Source organism: Ailuropoda melanoleuca, chromosome 11 (genome assembly GCF_002007445.2).
Source record: "Ailuropoda melanoleuca isolate Jingjing chromosome 11, ASM200744v2, whole genome shotgun sequence".
Lineage (NCBI taxonomy): Eukaryota > Metazoa > Chordata > Mammalia > Carnivora > Ursidae > Ailuropoda > Ailuropoda melanoleuca.
This window is the reverse complement of record NC_048228.1, coordinates 16,016,901-16,032,744: the sequence shown is the minus strand read 5'-3', so window position 1 is coordinate 16,032,744 and position 15,844 is coordinate 16,016,901. Positions and strand designations below refer to the sequence as shown.

The window sequence follows — 15,844 nt, the reverse complement described above, 5'->3', positions numbered from 1 at the left end:
CTAGCCATGTTGAGCATCTTTCTGTACACTTGTTAGACAGGCACACATCGTCTTTGAACAGTGTCTATTCAGGTCTTTTGCTGGGTTTAGTTGGATTCTTAGGTTTGTTTTTGTTTTGTTTGTTTTTTTGTTGGTTTTTTCTTTTATCTTTTTTTCTTTTTTTTTGCTATTGAGTTGTAGGAATTATTTATATATTTTGGACATTAACCCCTTATCAGATATAGCGTTTGCAAATATTTTTCCTATCTTATAGGTGGTCTTTTGACTTTTTTTCTGGGCAGTCCCACTTGTTTGTTGTAGTCATGCTTTTTTTTTAATTTATTGATTGTGCTTTAGGTGTCATATTAAAAAAATAATTAAAAAGATCCATGTCGAGGAGATTTTTTTCTTGTAGGTTTTTGTCTAAGTATTTCATGATTTCAGGTCTTAAATTTAAGTCTTTAATCCGTTTTAAGTTAATTTTTCTGAGTGTTTTAGGATAGGGGTCTGTTTTCATTCTTTTTCATGTGAATGTCCTATTTTCCAAGCAACCTTTATTGAAGAAACCGTCTTTTCTCCATTTAGTATTCTTAGCTCACTTGTCAAATATTAGGTGACCAAATGTATGTGACTTTACTTTCGGGATCTCAGTTCTGTCCGTTGATGTGTTTTGCTGCCTTTATGCTGGCACCACACTGTTCTGATTGCTATCGCATTACAGGATAGCTTGCAATCAGGAAGTGTGATGCCTTCCACTTTGTTTCTCTTAGGATTCCTTTGGCCGTTCAAGGTCTTTTGTGGGTCCATATAAATTTAAGAATTGTTTTCTCTACTTCTATAAAAACTGCCTTTGGAATGTTGATAGGAATTGCATTGAATCTATAGATGGCTTCGGGTAGTATTGACATTTTAGTAGTACTGATTTTTCTCATCCATGAACATGGGGTCCCTTTGTATTTATTTTTTGTCTTTGGTGTATTTCATCAATGATGGGTTTCATCAATGTTTTCAGAGTAAAAAGTTTTCACCTCCTTGGTAAGTTTATTCCTAAGTATTTTATTATTTTTGGAGCTACTATAAATGGTATCATTTTATTTTTCCCAGATAATTCATTGTATAGAAATGCTACTAATTTATTTATATTACCTTTGTATCTTGCAATATTACTGATTTAATTGATTAGATCTAACAGTTTTTGGGTAGAGTCTTAGGATTTTCTTTATATAAAATCATGTCATCTGTAAATAAACATTTTCACTTCTTCCTTTCCAATTCTGATGCCTTGTATCTCTGTTTCTCGCCTGATTGCTCTGGGAAGGACTTCCAATACTATATTGAATACAAGCAGTGAGAAGTGGGCATCCTTGTCGTGTTCCTGATCTAAGAAGAAAATTTTTCAACCTTTCATCATTGAATATGATATTATCTATTGGCTTGTCATATATGGCCTTTATTATGTTGAGGAAAGTTTCATCTGCACATAATTATTAGATTTTTATTATGAATGGGTGTTGAATTTTGTCAAATACTTTTCCTGTGTATACTGAGATATTTTTTTTAAACTAATGTGATGTATTACATTAATTCATTTACATCAAACCATCCTTTCATCCCAGGTATAAATACCACTCAATCATGGTAAATGATTTTTTTTTAATGTGCTGAATTCAGTTTGCTAATATTTTGAGAACTTTTGCATATATATGCATTAGAGATACAGAACTACAGTTTTCTGGTGTGTCCTTTTCTTGCTTTGATATTAGGATAATGCTGGCCTCATAAAATGAATTTGGGAGTGTTTCCCCCTTTTTGATTTCTTGGAAGAATTTGTGAAAGATTGGTATTAATCCTTCTTTAAATGTTCAGTAAAATTAATCAGTGAAGCCATCTCGTCCTGGGTGTTTTTGTTGTTGTTGGAAGATTTTTGATTACCAACTGAATCGCCTTACTAGTAATTGGCCTATTTGGACTTTCTATTACTTCTTGATTTAGTCTTGGTAAATTGTATGTTTCTAAGAATTTTTCCATTTCTTCTAGGCTATGCAGTTTATTGGGGTATAGCTATTAATAGTAACCTCTAATCTTTTGCATTTCTGGGGTGTCGGTTGTAATGTTCCCACACAATTTCATTTATAATTTTGTTGATTTTGATCTTTTTTTTTTCTTTAGTTAATCTAGGTAAAGGTTTGTCTTTTTTTTTTTTTCCTTTTTTAAAGAACCAACTCTAGGGTTGGTTAACCTTTTCTATTGTTTTCCTGTTCTCTGTTTCACTTATTTCTGCTCTACTCTTTCTTATTCCCCTCCTTATGATAACTTTTGGCTCAGTTTATTCTTTTTCTAGTTTCTTAAAGAGTAGAGTTAGTTTGTTTTTTTGGGATTTTTCTTGTTTCTTAATGTAGGTGTTTATTGCTATGTATCTCTTTTGCTGCATCCTATAAATTTTATGAGTTTTTTCCATTTTTGCTGTTTCAATATACTTCTATAATTTTTCCCTTAGTTTCTTCTTTGATCTGTTGGCTATTCAGCAGAGTGCTTGATTTTCATGTGTTCATGAATTTTCCAGTTCCCTCTTGTTATGTTTAGTTTCACACTATTGTGGTCAGAATATTTACTTCATATAATTTCAGTCATCTTGAATTTGCTGACTTGTTCTGTGGCCTAACAAATGGTTTGTCCTAGAAAATGTTTCATGTGCTCTTTAGAATTTGTATTCTGCTTTTATTAGATAGAATGTTCTGTATATATCTGTTAGGTCCATTTAGACTATTGTGTTGTTCAAATCTCCTATTTCTTTGAATGTCTGGATGATCTATATATTGTAGAGAGTAAGATATTAAAGTTCCCAATTATTGTATTATTGTTTAGATCTCCTTTTAGTTCCATTAGTTTTTGCTTTATATATTTACGTACTCCAATGTTGGGCACAAAGTTATTTACAATTGTTAAATCTTCTTGATGTACTGATCCCTTCATCATAATATACTGAACTTTTCTTTTTTTTTTTACCATTTTTAAGTCTATTATGTCTAAGTATAGCTACCCATTTTTTAAAAATTATTATCATTTTCTTAAAATATCTATTTCATCCCTTCACTCTTGGCTTGCTTGTGTCTTTCAGGCTTACCTGAGTCTCTTAGAGGTAGCAAATTGTTGGACCTTGTTTTATATCCATTTAGCCATTCTGTGTCTTTTGGAGAATTTAGTTCATTTATATTTGAAGTAATTATTGATAGTTAAGGACTTACTGTTGCTATTTTTTCATTGTTTTCTAGTTGTTTCTTGATCCTTCTTATCCTACTGTCTTTTTGTGTGTGTTTTGATGAATTTTGGAATTATGTTTTGGCTTCTTTATCACGCCTTTTGTGTAATTGTTACAGATTTTTTCCATGTGGTTACCATGAGGCTTACATAAAATATATTTTAAACTCGTAACACTATTTTAAACTAATAACAACTAAATTTAATAGAATTCTTAACCTTTACACTTTTCCTTTCACTCATATTTTTTTAGTTTGTGCAACTAATAACAGATTATTATAGTTATGGATATTTTTACTACATTTGTTTAACTTTAAAACTAGAGTTGTAAGTGAATTATGTACCACTATTACCATATTACAGAATCCAACTTAGACTATATTTATTGTTACTAGTAATACTTATGTTACCTTAAGTTTTTATGATAATTAACAACCTTTTATTTCTACCGAAAGAATCCCTTTAGCATATCCTGTAAGACTAATCTAGTGGTAATGAATTTTCTCAGCTTTTGTTTTTTTGGGATAGTCTTTATCCTTTCTTTGTTTATGAAGGATACCTTCATCTAGTATTTTTGTTTGACATTTCTTTAATATTTTAGATATGTCATCCCATTCTCTCCTTGCTTAAAGTTTCTGTTAAGAAATCTGATTATCGGCAGCCCTATTGCCACCCCTCTTGCTCGTGAGAGCTTTTTCTGTATCCTCAGTTAATAAAACGCTCTTAAAAAAAAAGAAAAAGAAATCTGTCTTGTGGTGTTTTGCTTGCATATAACTTCTCTTTAATTTTGCTTTAAAAAAGTGTTTGTCTTTGACTTTTGACAACTTAATATTGTATGTCAGTGTAGTCTTATTCAACTTATTTGGGGTGCTTTGCACCTCTTGTATCTGGATGTCTCTTTCTCTCCCCAGATTTGGGGAGTTTTCACCCATTATTGCTTTAAAGATATTTTGCATTCTTTTTATTCCTCTTCTCCTTTTGGAATTTCTATAATGTGAACAAGTTTCTTTTCACTGTGTCTCATAAACATTATAGATTTCCCTCACTCTTTGTCATTTGCTTCTCTGACTGGATAATATCAAATGTCCCATCTTCCAGTTTGCTGATTTATTCTTCTGCATGGTTGAGGCTGCTTTTGCAGCTCTTCAATGAATTCTTTAGTTATGGTATTTTTTAGCTCTAGAATTCATTAGTTTTTTTATGCTATATCTTTGTTGAACTTCTCATTTTGTTCTTGTAATTGTTTTCCTAATTCCATTCAATTGTCTGTGTGTTCTTGTAGTTCATTAAGCTTCTTTAAAAGGACTATTCTGAATTCTTGGATGATTCATAGATCTTTACTTCTCTAGGGTCAGTTGTGGCCTTATTAGTTTCTTTTACTGGTGTCATGTTCACCTGATTTTTTTGTGAACCTGATTCCTCATGTTGGAATCTGTGCATATAAGTAATAGGGCTCCTCTTTCAAACTTCACAGGTTTACTTTGGCAGAGATGGTTCATCACCAGTCAGTCCAGTTTGTGTTTTTGGACATGTCTGCTGGGATGTCATTGGGCAGGTTGGGCTTGCTATTAGGACCTATTTTTAGGTGAGGCAACTGTTCAAGGTAAGGGGTAAAAGGGGGTGTAAAACTGGCTAAGAACTGCTGGATAGGACTTCTGACTGTTCTCTGCCCAACTGAAACAGTAGATTGGTTCTACAGATCCCTGGATTCTCTGGTTAGGCTTACTAGATGATCGGGACTGGGTACTTTATGGAGGGGTACTGGAGCTATGAATTAGCTTTCCTTCCCTGGCAGGGCAGCGTGACGAGTCCCAGGGCCTGCACAGCTAAATGTTTGAGGACCTAAATCAGGCAAGTGTGTGCACTGAATATCCTAGTCAAGTGAAGCCAACAGTTTTGCTCTGCAGACAAGAGAAGCTATGGGCTATATTCTCAAGTTCCAGTGTAAGCAGGGATGTTGGATGGGCTATATAGCTTCCCCTATGCTCTGGTAAGGTTTCATGGTTGGGCAGGCTGAAGGCTTTATTCCACAGTGAGTGGGGCTACAAATTAGTTTTCCTGCCCAGGTGCAGCAGAAACTGCTCTAAGGTCAGGAAGGCTTATTATTTGTGGTCTTGACTCAAGCTGACCTGTGCCCCACAGTCCTTGGCAAAACACTGCTTTGTTTGGGGGGCAATCAGGTATGCACACCCACCTTTTTTTCTTACGCATTGCAGAGTTATGAGGCAGCTTCCAGGTGTTCTCATCAACTCCACCTGCCAGAAGGAGTTCAGAGCCAAGTTCCTCAGCTCATGGGACTAAGATTCCATTTTCCTGCCTGGGTAGGTTGGCAGGGTCCCCTTCAGACAACCCCAGATTTTCCTGAATAGGCTTTCTGGCCAGGAAGTGCTAGGTGCTACTCTCACAAAGTGAACATTTCTATAAATGAAGCCTGCACACCTGGTACTGGCTTTGCTCTGGGAGCAGCCAGCTTTGCCCATTCAAGGCTGAGTTATGCAGTTTCCAGATGTCCTTGCCAGTCCTTGCTGTGAAATGAGGCTGGGATGTATGGTCCACAGTGGGTGAGGCTATGTCTCAGTGTCTCTGCCTGGGAAGAATACTTTATAGCAGTAGCAAAACTCCTCATCTGGGGACTCATATCAGGCAGACCTTCACACTTTCAGATTCCCTGGTCAGATTGTGTCACTGACTTGGTGCTACAGCTGTGCAAAGCCACTGGTTGGGACTATACTTAGGCTTTGAAGGTAAGAATTTGTTCTGCCAAGATCCAAGTGCAGGTTTTTGGAAACCCCTCTCCACCACAATTTGATTCCCAGTGATTGAACCCCACAGATTTTTATGTGATAACGATGGGGTTAGATCAGAGTAGGGGCTCCCACAAAGTGACCCACAATACTGGAGTAAGGCTGGATGTCACTACTGGCTGATTCTCACTAGAGGAATTTTAGGTTCAGAGGAGACCTGTGTGGTGCTGTACCAACCAGCCTGGGGTGGGGCACTGTAATCAATGTGTGGTTTTTCCTCTTACCCTTCCAATACAGTCCATTTTGGGCTCTGTAGTACGGGGGTTTGCTTCAGACTCACCCCCATATTCTAGGATTCTCTGTTGCGTCTTGTTCATGAATAGTTGTTGGGAGGGGGATGTCACCATCTTCGTGACATCATTCATTCTCCATGACTTTCTTATATGGGAGTTCTTGTAATGAAGTTTAAAAGTGTTTTAATATATTAGGAAATACTTCAAATATATTGAATGTTTTCATAATACAAAGAAAATAATTGTGTCAACCCAGCTTAGTTTCCATATTACATGGCATATCGTGCATTTATCAATGAGTATGAGTTAATACATGTCAGGAATTGCTTTATGTGATAGAAACACAGCAATGAATGAGTGTCAGCTCAAACAACAGACATCTTCGCTGACCAAAGTACCTGAAGTAGAATTATTTTCCAACCATTTACTGACTTTTCATTTTGCCTTATTTGTATTCACAGATGTTCTAACAAAGTATAAATATATTTAACTATTTTTTACTCCCACACCAAAATCTGTAGGCAGGGATTCAGGTTTTTATTCATTTTTTTCTTTCTAAAGTTTAAATGGAATCCTAAAATCAACTCATTTAGAAATGGTATTAAAATTATTACCAGATATTATTGATTGGGATGGAAAAATCACTTAGTGGTTTAGTTACATAAATGAAGACTAGCTTTTAGAAATGAAAATAGTTGAAGATTTAATTAAGATGTTAAATTGTAGACATAAGTCATAATCATAAAATTTAATCAAAGAGACTGAATTATACTGTACTGTAATGTTCTTTTCACTTTAAATTGTATAGTGCCTGTCTGATGTTTAAGGGAAAAATAGGTATCACTTCATTTGTGATTTATCTATATGTAGCATACTATCTTCCAATCTTAGTGGAGCATTTTGGTGGGGAGGAAGTGCCTGGGTGGCACAGTCAGGTAAGCGTCCAACTAGTGGTTTCAACTCAGGTCATGATCTCAGGATCATGGGATCAAGCCCTATGTCAGGGCTCCACGCTCAGTGAAGAGTCTGCTTGAGTTTTCTATCCCTCTCCCTCTGCCCCTCATGCCTGCTTGCTTATTCTCTAAAATAAATACACTTTTTAAAAAAAGCATTTTTGGACTAATTCAGAGTTCATGCCTAGTGTATTAAAATGTTTTATATTATTAAGTATTCTTTTTACCACTAGTTTATAAGATCACTTTTCAGAGCCTTATTAAGTTTCTGATCATGTATGCAACTAATAGGTGCTATCCTCATTGCATCTTAGAATATATAAAACATCACATTAGCAATTGAATTCTGTACAGAATATGCATTTAAGAGCTAGGGCGTGGCTGTCTGATGCTGGTTTGTACTTCTGGGATGAGGAAGGAAACTAAGGGAAAGTGTTTCATTGGGAAACTCAGAGTAGGTTTCTAGAAAGAAATCAGAAAACCTCTTGCAGCTATGGTTTCCCCATTGAAAAAAGACTAGCAGTCAGTATGGATCTTTAATTTTTATTTTTTCTGAGTAGTACAAGAAATTGGAGGAATTGTGAAATTACTTTTACTTGTTCCTTTGTATTTTGGCATTGAAGAAAATAATAATTATTTCCATAAATTTCTACCATTAGAATTGAGACCAGATGTTTTTACACAATCATGTCTTAGAGAAAATTAGGATATTGGAGAATGTAATGTATTTTAAAATTTTAGGATTCAGGATAGAAATTTTGAATTTGGAATGATAGAATTCATGGTAATGATAAAATTATAAGAATTTTGAAAATTATTGAAATATCTATACTCCTTTGGATATATCTGATATATTATTTTTAAATATTTTGATAATTTACAATACCTGTGAATACTGACTATTCATTCTAAAATACTTGCTGCATATTGTGCTGTGCAATAATTGAACTGCTCCTCCTTCCTTAAAGTGAATCTATTTCTACCTTTATTCCTGAAATTCAGACATTTTCTGGGGATTTTTTTTTTTTTTTGGCTATTTTAGGTGATAGTGACCAACCTCACTCATTAATCATTTATATCAGGAAAAAAAATAAGAACCTCTCCACTGCATACCTTTTTTTTAGTCCAGAGTCATTTCAGTTAATTTCTGATGCTAAAATACCAAGATGTACCATATTCATGAATAGCTGACAGCACTGTTACATTTTCATCTATATTTATTTTCCCCATAGAATTATTGTAAATAAGTATATTTGGGGCTTTTAGTAACAAAGCTTACTTTTTGATCATAGTTTTCCTGACAGTAAAATATATGGCATTTGAAAGCTTATTCTTTTCAAGCAGCACTTTTTGTATTTGCTAGAGTAACTGCTTCTGGTTTAATTGTGCCTGTTATGAAAAGAAGATCCTTAAATTATAAAGTGTCAGTCCCACACTTTTCAGAAATAAATCATGTTAAATGACAACCATTGAAAACCCAGAAATGTAGAATTCAGATTGTTACATGTAACGCTGAAAATATATTCCCATTAAAACCCTAAGTCATGTATTCCTATTCTGTTCATTTGTTTTTTCTCACTTGTGCTTAGTCAGGAGTCCCATATATTAAAAAAAAAAAAAATAGCTTAAATAATTTTTGTGGGGAAAAAAATGTAATGTAGACCTAATTTCCCTTTGAAATGCATGATTCTTTTTTTTATTATGTTCAGTTATCCACTGTATAGTACCTCATTAGTTTTTGATGTAGTGTTAAATGACCTTAACACATTGTATTGCATTCACAGAGTAATGCTCTAAGAGTTGCTGGAGGGCACATTTCCTCATTTTAAAAGTAATGAGTATTTAGATCAGTTTCTTTCATATTTGTAAGTATCCAAAACTGGAAGGAGAAGCAAAATAAACAGCATTGGAAATGTAAAATTAATGATTTTATTTAAAACATTTTGCAATCCTTACATATAATCTTAAGTATTATGATTATTGTTACTAGCTTTTACATATAGCTAGCCTTTACAAATAAAAGTGTTGGTGCTAATTCTAAAACCACTTTCCAAAGTAAGATTATATACCTGCATACCAGAAAAGGATAATGAAAATGTTTAACATTTGAAGATGGAAACAAATATATAGACATTGCATGTTTATAGCAATATAGAAAATTAGTGAAGCAGAAACACTGGAAGTATATGACAAAATCTGTGAAAACACAGAGGAGCCTAACCCTTTGATTATAAATATATATACTGAAAATTAAAGTAGGTTATATGGGAAGAAAAAAAAGCCCTTGAAACTTAAATAGTTTCACCTGTAAAACATTGACTGTATGACACCAGGCTTGATTGATAGCAGCATCTTTTGTTCATAGAACCAAATGGCTAACTGACAAATGGTTGTATTCCAAACTTCTATTTATAGGTCAGATGTTAGTTTCGCTGCAGCTCCCCACAGAAACAAATGGTTGGCTTATAACAACTCTATAGAACTATATACGTAACTATAGTTATGTATACATATGAGGAAATATTGTGCATTTGTAAAAGAGGATTTGGTTAATCTTTTTAACAAGCATTAACTTTAACTATTACATAGCATTTATAATTCTTATTGAAAACAATACCTTGATACTATTCTTTCTCTTTCAGGTTCTAAAACTATGCAGACTTCAAAACACTACCTCAGAACACTGAGCAGGCCAAAAATAAGAATGAAATTATTGGTAATCAGATTATTCTGTTGGTTGTCTCATTAAAGATTTAAGATTTCAATACTTGCATATATTGATATTGTGTGACAGTCATGTTTTTAAATTTTTAAAATTATTTTTGACAGTTTTAAATGTTTTATCAATATATCTGAATGGATCACCTTCTAGTCATTGGATAATGCCTGAGAAATACACCTTCTAAGCCACTGAAGCCCAGGTACACCTCTTTGTTTCTGAAGTGAATCTCCAATTTAAATAGAACTTAGTATAAATTACCATAACTTAATCTATGTTTGTAAGTGCCTTTCATTCCCATTTCTGTAATGCCCAAACTATGTATTTCTTCCTTTTTAAAAATATTACTTATTATTCTCCCCAAAACTTTCTCCTTTAAGAAGCTCTCTACATTACTCTTCAGAATGTAGAATTTCATTCCTCTAAGCCACCACTTCACTTTATTTCCACTCATTTATCACAATTAGTTTTTTAACCACTGCTACTCAAATTACCTCTTAATAAAAAATGCTATCAATTATATTACCTTTCACTTCATTGCAGGAATAAGATCTAAGGTAATAATCTATATACACTATGATATATTTTTATAATGTTAAAAATTATAATTTTTATAGTATCTTTTATTTTTTATAGTATTTTTTATTATGTTTCACCATACAGTACATCCCTGGTTTTTGATGTAAAAAAAAAAATATATATATATATATATATATATATATAATTATGATTAAATTTGAAAACTGTTATATAATTTTTTGAGACTTTTAAAAACTGTTTTACAACTTTGGTGTCTTAAACAATACAAATTTATTATTTTACTGTTCTGTAGATCAGACATGAAAAAATGAGTTTCCCTGGGTTAAAACTTAAGTACTGGCTTTGCTCCATTCCTCCTATCTGAAGGCTTTTGGGGAGAATCATTTCATTTGCCTGTTCCAGCTTTTTGAGGCTGGCCATATTCCTAAAATCCTGGCCCCTTCCTCCATTTTTAAGGCCAGCAATATAAGATCTTTATAAATATTCAGCCATAGTCACATGTCTCTTAATTATAGCCAGGGACATTCCTTTTAATGATCTATGTAATTAAATTGGGCCCAACTGGATAGTGAAAATAATCCCCAAATCCTTACTTTCTTTCTTTTTTTTTTTTTTTTTTTAATTTTAGAGAGAGAGAGAGGAGGAGGGTCAGAGAGAAATTCAAGCAGACTCTGCACTGAGCATGGAGCCCCATGACCCTGAAATTATGACCTGGGCTGAAACCAGGAGTTGGACTTTTAACAACTGTGTGACCCAGGTGCCCCCCCAAATCCTTATTCTTAAACATATCTGTCATGTAAGGTAAAACATTCACAAATTCCTGGGATTGGGGATTGGATATCTTTAGGAGGCTGTTATTTTGCCCACCACAATAAATTTACTCACCGTATATCAGTTGATGAAAAGTCAACTAACAACTACTTGAAGAACAAAAATAAAATTTGAAAAATACAATATTTAAAAAAAAACTGAAGGAATTCATTAATAAATGGACTCTGTCCTTAGGGAGCTTTTTATTTTAGTAGGGTAGAGTGTGAACCATAAATCAAATAAATGCATACTGTGTGAAAAGTGGTTTAAAAATATACAGCTGTGTAAGAGTATGGTGAATGTTTTATCCAAGGGAGTACTAATTTAAATAGGGTACTTACGCAAGGTGTCCATGAAAAACTGAAGTTGAAAGAAAAAGTACAATGAAGTCAGTCATCAGATGAGCCTTCAGAAGATATGAACAAAAATATTCTGCAAGTTGAAATGAAACAATATTTAAAGAAATACCAAAAAAAAGCAGTGTTCCTGAAGCATAGTAAGAAAGAAGATGAAACGTGCAAAAATTTATCTAAGATTTTATTTGACAGAGAGAGACAGCGAGGGAGGGAACACAAGCAGGGGGAGTGGGAGAAGCAGGCTTCCTGCCAAGCAGAGAGCCCGTTGAGGGGCTCGATCCCAGGACCCTGGGATCATGACTTGAGCCGAAGGCAGACGCTTAACAACTGAGCCACCCAGGCACCCCTCTACCTATCTGTCTATATGAGGTCAGATCAGAAGCAGATATAACATGTCAGGAATCAGAGTTGGAGATGGTCTCCAGCAACAGGTTGTTAGTGCGAACCCTGGAACGTAGTGTTCCAGGGGGATCCACAAGTGGAAGCCAAGTTGGAGGGTAAATGAGGTAAAATAATAAACAAGATAGTGCTATATCTAGAAAGCAAGGTGAATAAGTGTCAAGGAGTGATCAACTGTATTTACATCGGTGATTTACCAACACTTAAAATAAGAGATTCTAAAAATTGATACAAATATACTTTAAACATTTTAGGTTTACTTAAATATCCATTGATGTGATAGACAAGCCTTTTATTTTCCATCCAGTTCATTAATAAAAGTGGAATGTAAATGGGAAAATGATGCATGATTTTTCTCAAAGAGCTTTCTGCCGTTTACAGTTGTCATATTCACACCTAATGCTATAATGTATATTTTCTAGTAGCTTTTCCAAACTATTTGCATTAATGCAAAAACTCTTTTCTTCTTTAGAGTCATATTTTACCACTTTATTTAATAAGTATAATGGACACAAACAGGTTTGAAATATAACTTGATAGTTAATGAAAGCAGACATGTAAGGATATTAGGTATTATAGACTAATAATGCCATATGAGCTGTTGTCAATGGGTTGGTTTTATAAGAACTTTAGAGTATTAGTTAATGAAATGAGTAGGTAAATGAAAGGTAAGAAGACCTGTAATACCTACCAGATGTTAGTGTTAAATGAATACAACATTGCAGGGTGCTTTAAAGTGGTTATACCTAGTTATCACCTAAAACTAGTAAAGTCAATCAAGTTACTGTTTAAAAAAAAAAAAAAAAGCAGAAGGATTAAGTAAATTGCCAAAGTCAAATTTGTCATAGTATTGGGATGCCTGGGTGGCTCACTCAGTTAAACATCTGCTTTTGGCTCAGGTCATGATCCTAGGGTCCTAGGATCAAGTCCCACATCAGGCACCTTGCTCAGCAGAGAGCCTGCTTTTCCCTCTGCCTACTGCTCCCCCTGCTTGTGCTCTCTCTCTCTCTCTCTCTCTGACAAATCTTTTTAAAAAAAGTGGGGCGCCTGGGTGGCTCAGTCGTTAAGCGTCTGCCTTAGGCTCAGGGCATGATCCTGGCATTCTGGGATGGAGCCCCACCTCAGGCTTCTCCGCTGCGAGCCTGCTTCTTCCTCTCCCCTCCCCCTGCTTCTGTTCCCTCTCTCACTGGCTGTCTCTATCTCTGTCAAATAAATAAATAAATAAATAAATAAAATCTTTAAAAAAAATTGACACAGTATTGACATAGCTAATATTTGAACACACACAAAGGTGGAACCCAAATTCCAACATTTTCTCTATGAAACATCTCTATAAAGTTTTACCTTAATTTGAAACAGTCTTAAAGGACAGTTTTTATGATTGGAAAAATCTTATTTTGAATCAAATGTAAACAGTTTAAAACATTTTAAAGTATATATTAAATGACAATATTTTTTAATGGATCCCATCTAAGATGGTACAGTATCCTACAGGCAATAAATTCAGATATTTGGCATATATAATGACTTCTTTTCTAATCTTGCCTGTCTGAAAATAATTTAATGAATATAATTTTATTCTTTACATTTATAAAAATGTAACAACGATTTGTTTTTTAGTTGGCACTTTTTATGAAACTGCAGTGCCATCTTCATTTGATAAAGTTTTAGCTGCAGACTAAAATGAATTGATAGCAGTTAGCAAGGAGAAAAACAATGAAGTAGAAAAAAAGGCATCTTAATCATGGAAAAACACATTTTCCTTGGAAAGAGTCATTATAGTATAAGGCATCTTTTTAATTTTCCTCAGTAAGCTTTTCAAAGAACATTGAAGGTCATATAAAAATGTAAGCTATATTCTTACATCTTTTTGTTAATAAAAGTTTCAAACCCACTTTAAAAAACACTTTTCTTTCCAATACTGTTAACATTTGTCCTGTAACCCCCCTTCTCCTTTGTTTCTATTTTCTAATACTATTCTTTACCCTTTTATTTTGATAACTACTGTGACCTAGTGCTGGGCTACTAACATAATCCAGAAAAATTTATGCTGGTATTTTAAGAATTTGTTTAGAATCTATTTGAACTAGAGTTTTCTTTGTATTTTCATTGATATAATTAACAAAGAATAAGCTGCATATGTACCTGGGAAGCCATCACCACAAGCAAGTTAATCAGCATCTCCTTTATTCTCAAAAGTTCCTTGTTCCAGAGAAAGGCTGGAAGATGGCTTCAGTAGAAGGACTGTAGGCTCACCTCATTACATGAATACAACTAGATAACTATCGAATCATCCCTTATACCCCAGAAATTGACCTGAAGACTGGCAGAACAAACTCCACAACTAAAGGGAGAGAAGAGGCCATATGGAAGAAGGTAGGAAGTGTGAAATGGATCATGGCCACTGCTGTGGGGGATAGGGAGCCACGGTCACAAAGAAGGGTGAAAGACTAACACACAGGGGAGTACACAGGAAAAACAAATTCCTGTAGCAATTAGCTTGGAAAGTGAGAGGGGCTGAATTTTGTGAGTTCTTGTAACCAATGGGGCTTAAGATCTGAAATTTTAAAAGTCAATGTGCTTGGCTTAGGGAGAGCTCCGAGGGTATTGAGGCTGCTCTTGGAGAAAAAGCAGGGCCATGGCCTGGGAGCATATAGCATTGAAACAATGACCTGAAGAGCTCCTTGCGTACGCACTTCAGTCATCTCAGAGCACACCCCAGAGAGACCGTGTTCATGGAGAGAACCCTCTGTGAATAAAGGAACTTGCCGGTCCCATTTTCCCCTCCCACCCCTCAGCCTAAGCACAGGGCCACCTGCAGGAACATGTACAGTGGCCATACTTGCAACTCTAAAACTAAGCCCTCCCTGAAGAACCACCTCCCTTTCCAGTCACACTTGCTTCAGTCCCAGCTTGGTGGGCCCTACCCCCAGAAGAATGGCCCAAATCCCTGCTCATACCATATCTCCCAACGTGGGAGTTTTCTGGAGCCTCAGTTCCAGTGAGAGTGGCAACAGGTCTTATTTCACAAGTAGACCAGAGGACACCTGGTTAAAACATGACACACTTAGGCCAGGAACCAAACACTACCCACAAAGGCAGAGAGAGGCTCTGCAGATAACTGGTCTGAAGGATAAAGTGGCCAAGACAAAACAGCAGACCATAAACAGCACACCCTGGAGACACTCCTGCAAGTGCCAGTTCCTGGGGAACATGGACTACTATACTGTGGGGCACTACAGGACCTCTTCTTCCTAACATATAGAAATAGGCACAGAGTCTTACTTCTCTGGCTATGGCCTTGTCCCGTCCTTTCATTTGGGATAAATTCCTCAGTTTTCTCATTTTATGCAAGCGCAACAGATATAAGCAGATATAACAGATAGATATAAGCAGAGGAATGAATTAATGACCTAGAAGATAAAGTAATCAAACTGAATTAAAAAAAATAATTAAATAAAATAAGACTAGGTAGGGAACTCAGTGATTCCATCAAACATAGTAGTAATATTTGTATTATAGGAGTCCCAGAAGAAGAAAGGAGAGAAAAGGGGGCAGAGAATTTATTGGAAGAAATAATAGCTGAAAACTTACCTGATCTGGGGAAGGAACAGATAACCACATTAAAAAAAAAAAAAATCCCATCAAAATCAACAAAAGTAGACCCACACTAAGACACATTGTATTTAAATAGGCAAAATATAGTGATAAAGAGAAATTTTTTAAAGCAGAAAGACAAAAGACAGTAACTTACAAGGGAAAATCTAGAAGGCTGGCAACATATTCTTCAATA

General features: G+C 34.8%; 1 long non-coding RNA gene across 1 annotated transcript in view; it reads left to right on the top strand.

Moving 5' to 3' along the window:
* The window catches only part of LOC117804373, a 72,800-nt gene extending 57,297 nt beyond the window's left edge, over positions 1-15,503 (top strand). The window contains exons 5-7 of the long non-coding RNA XR_004628728.1: positions 9,870-9,943; positions 10,057-10,148; positions 14,251-15,503. This is a non-coding gene — a long non-coding RNA (uncharacterized LOC117804373). The remainder of the gene's footprint in view (positions 1-9,869; positions 9,944-10,056; positions 10,149-14,250) is intronic.
* Positions 15,504-15,844: the final 341 nt, after the last annotated feature.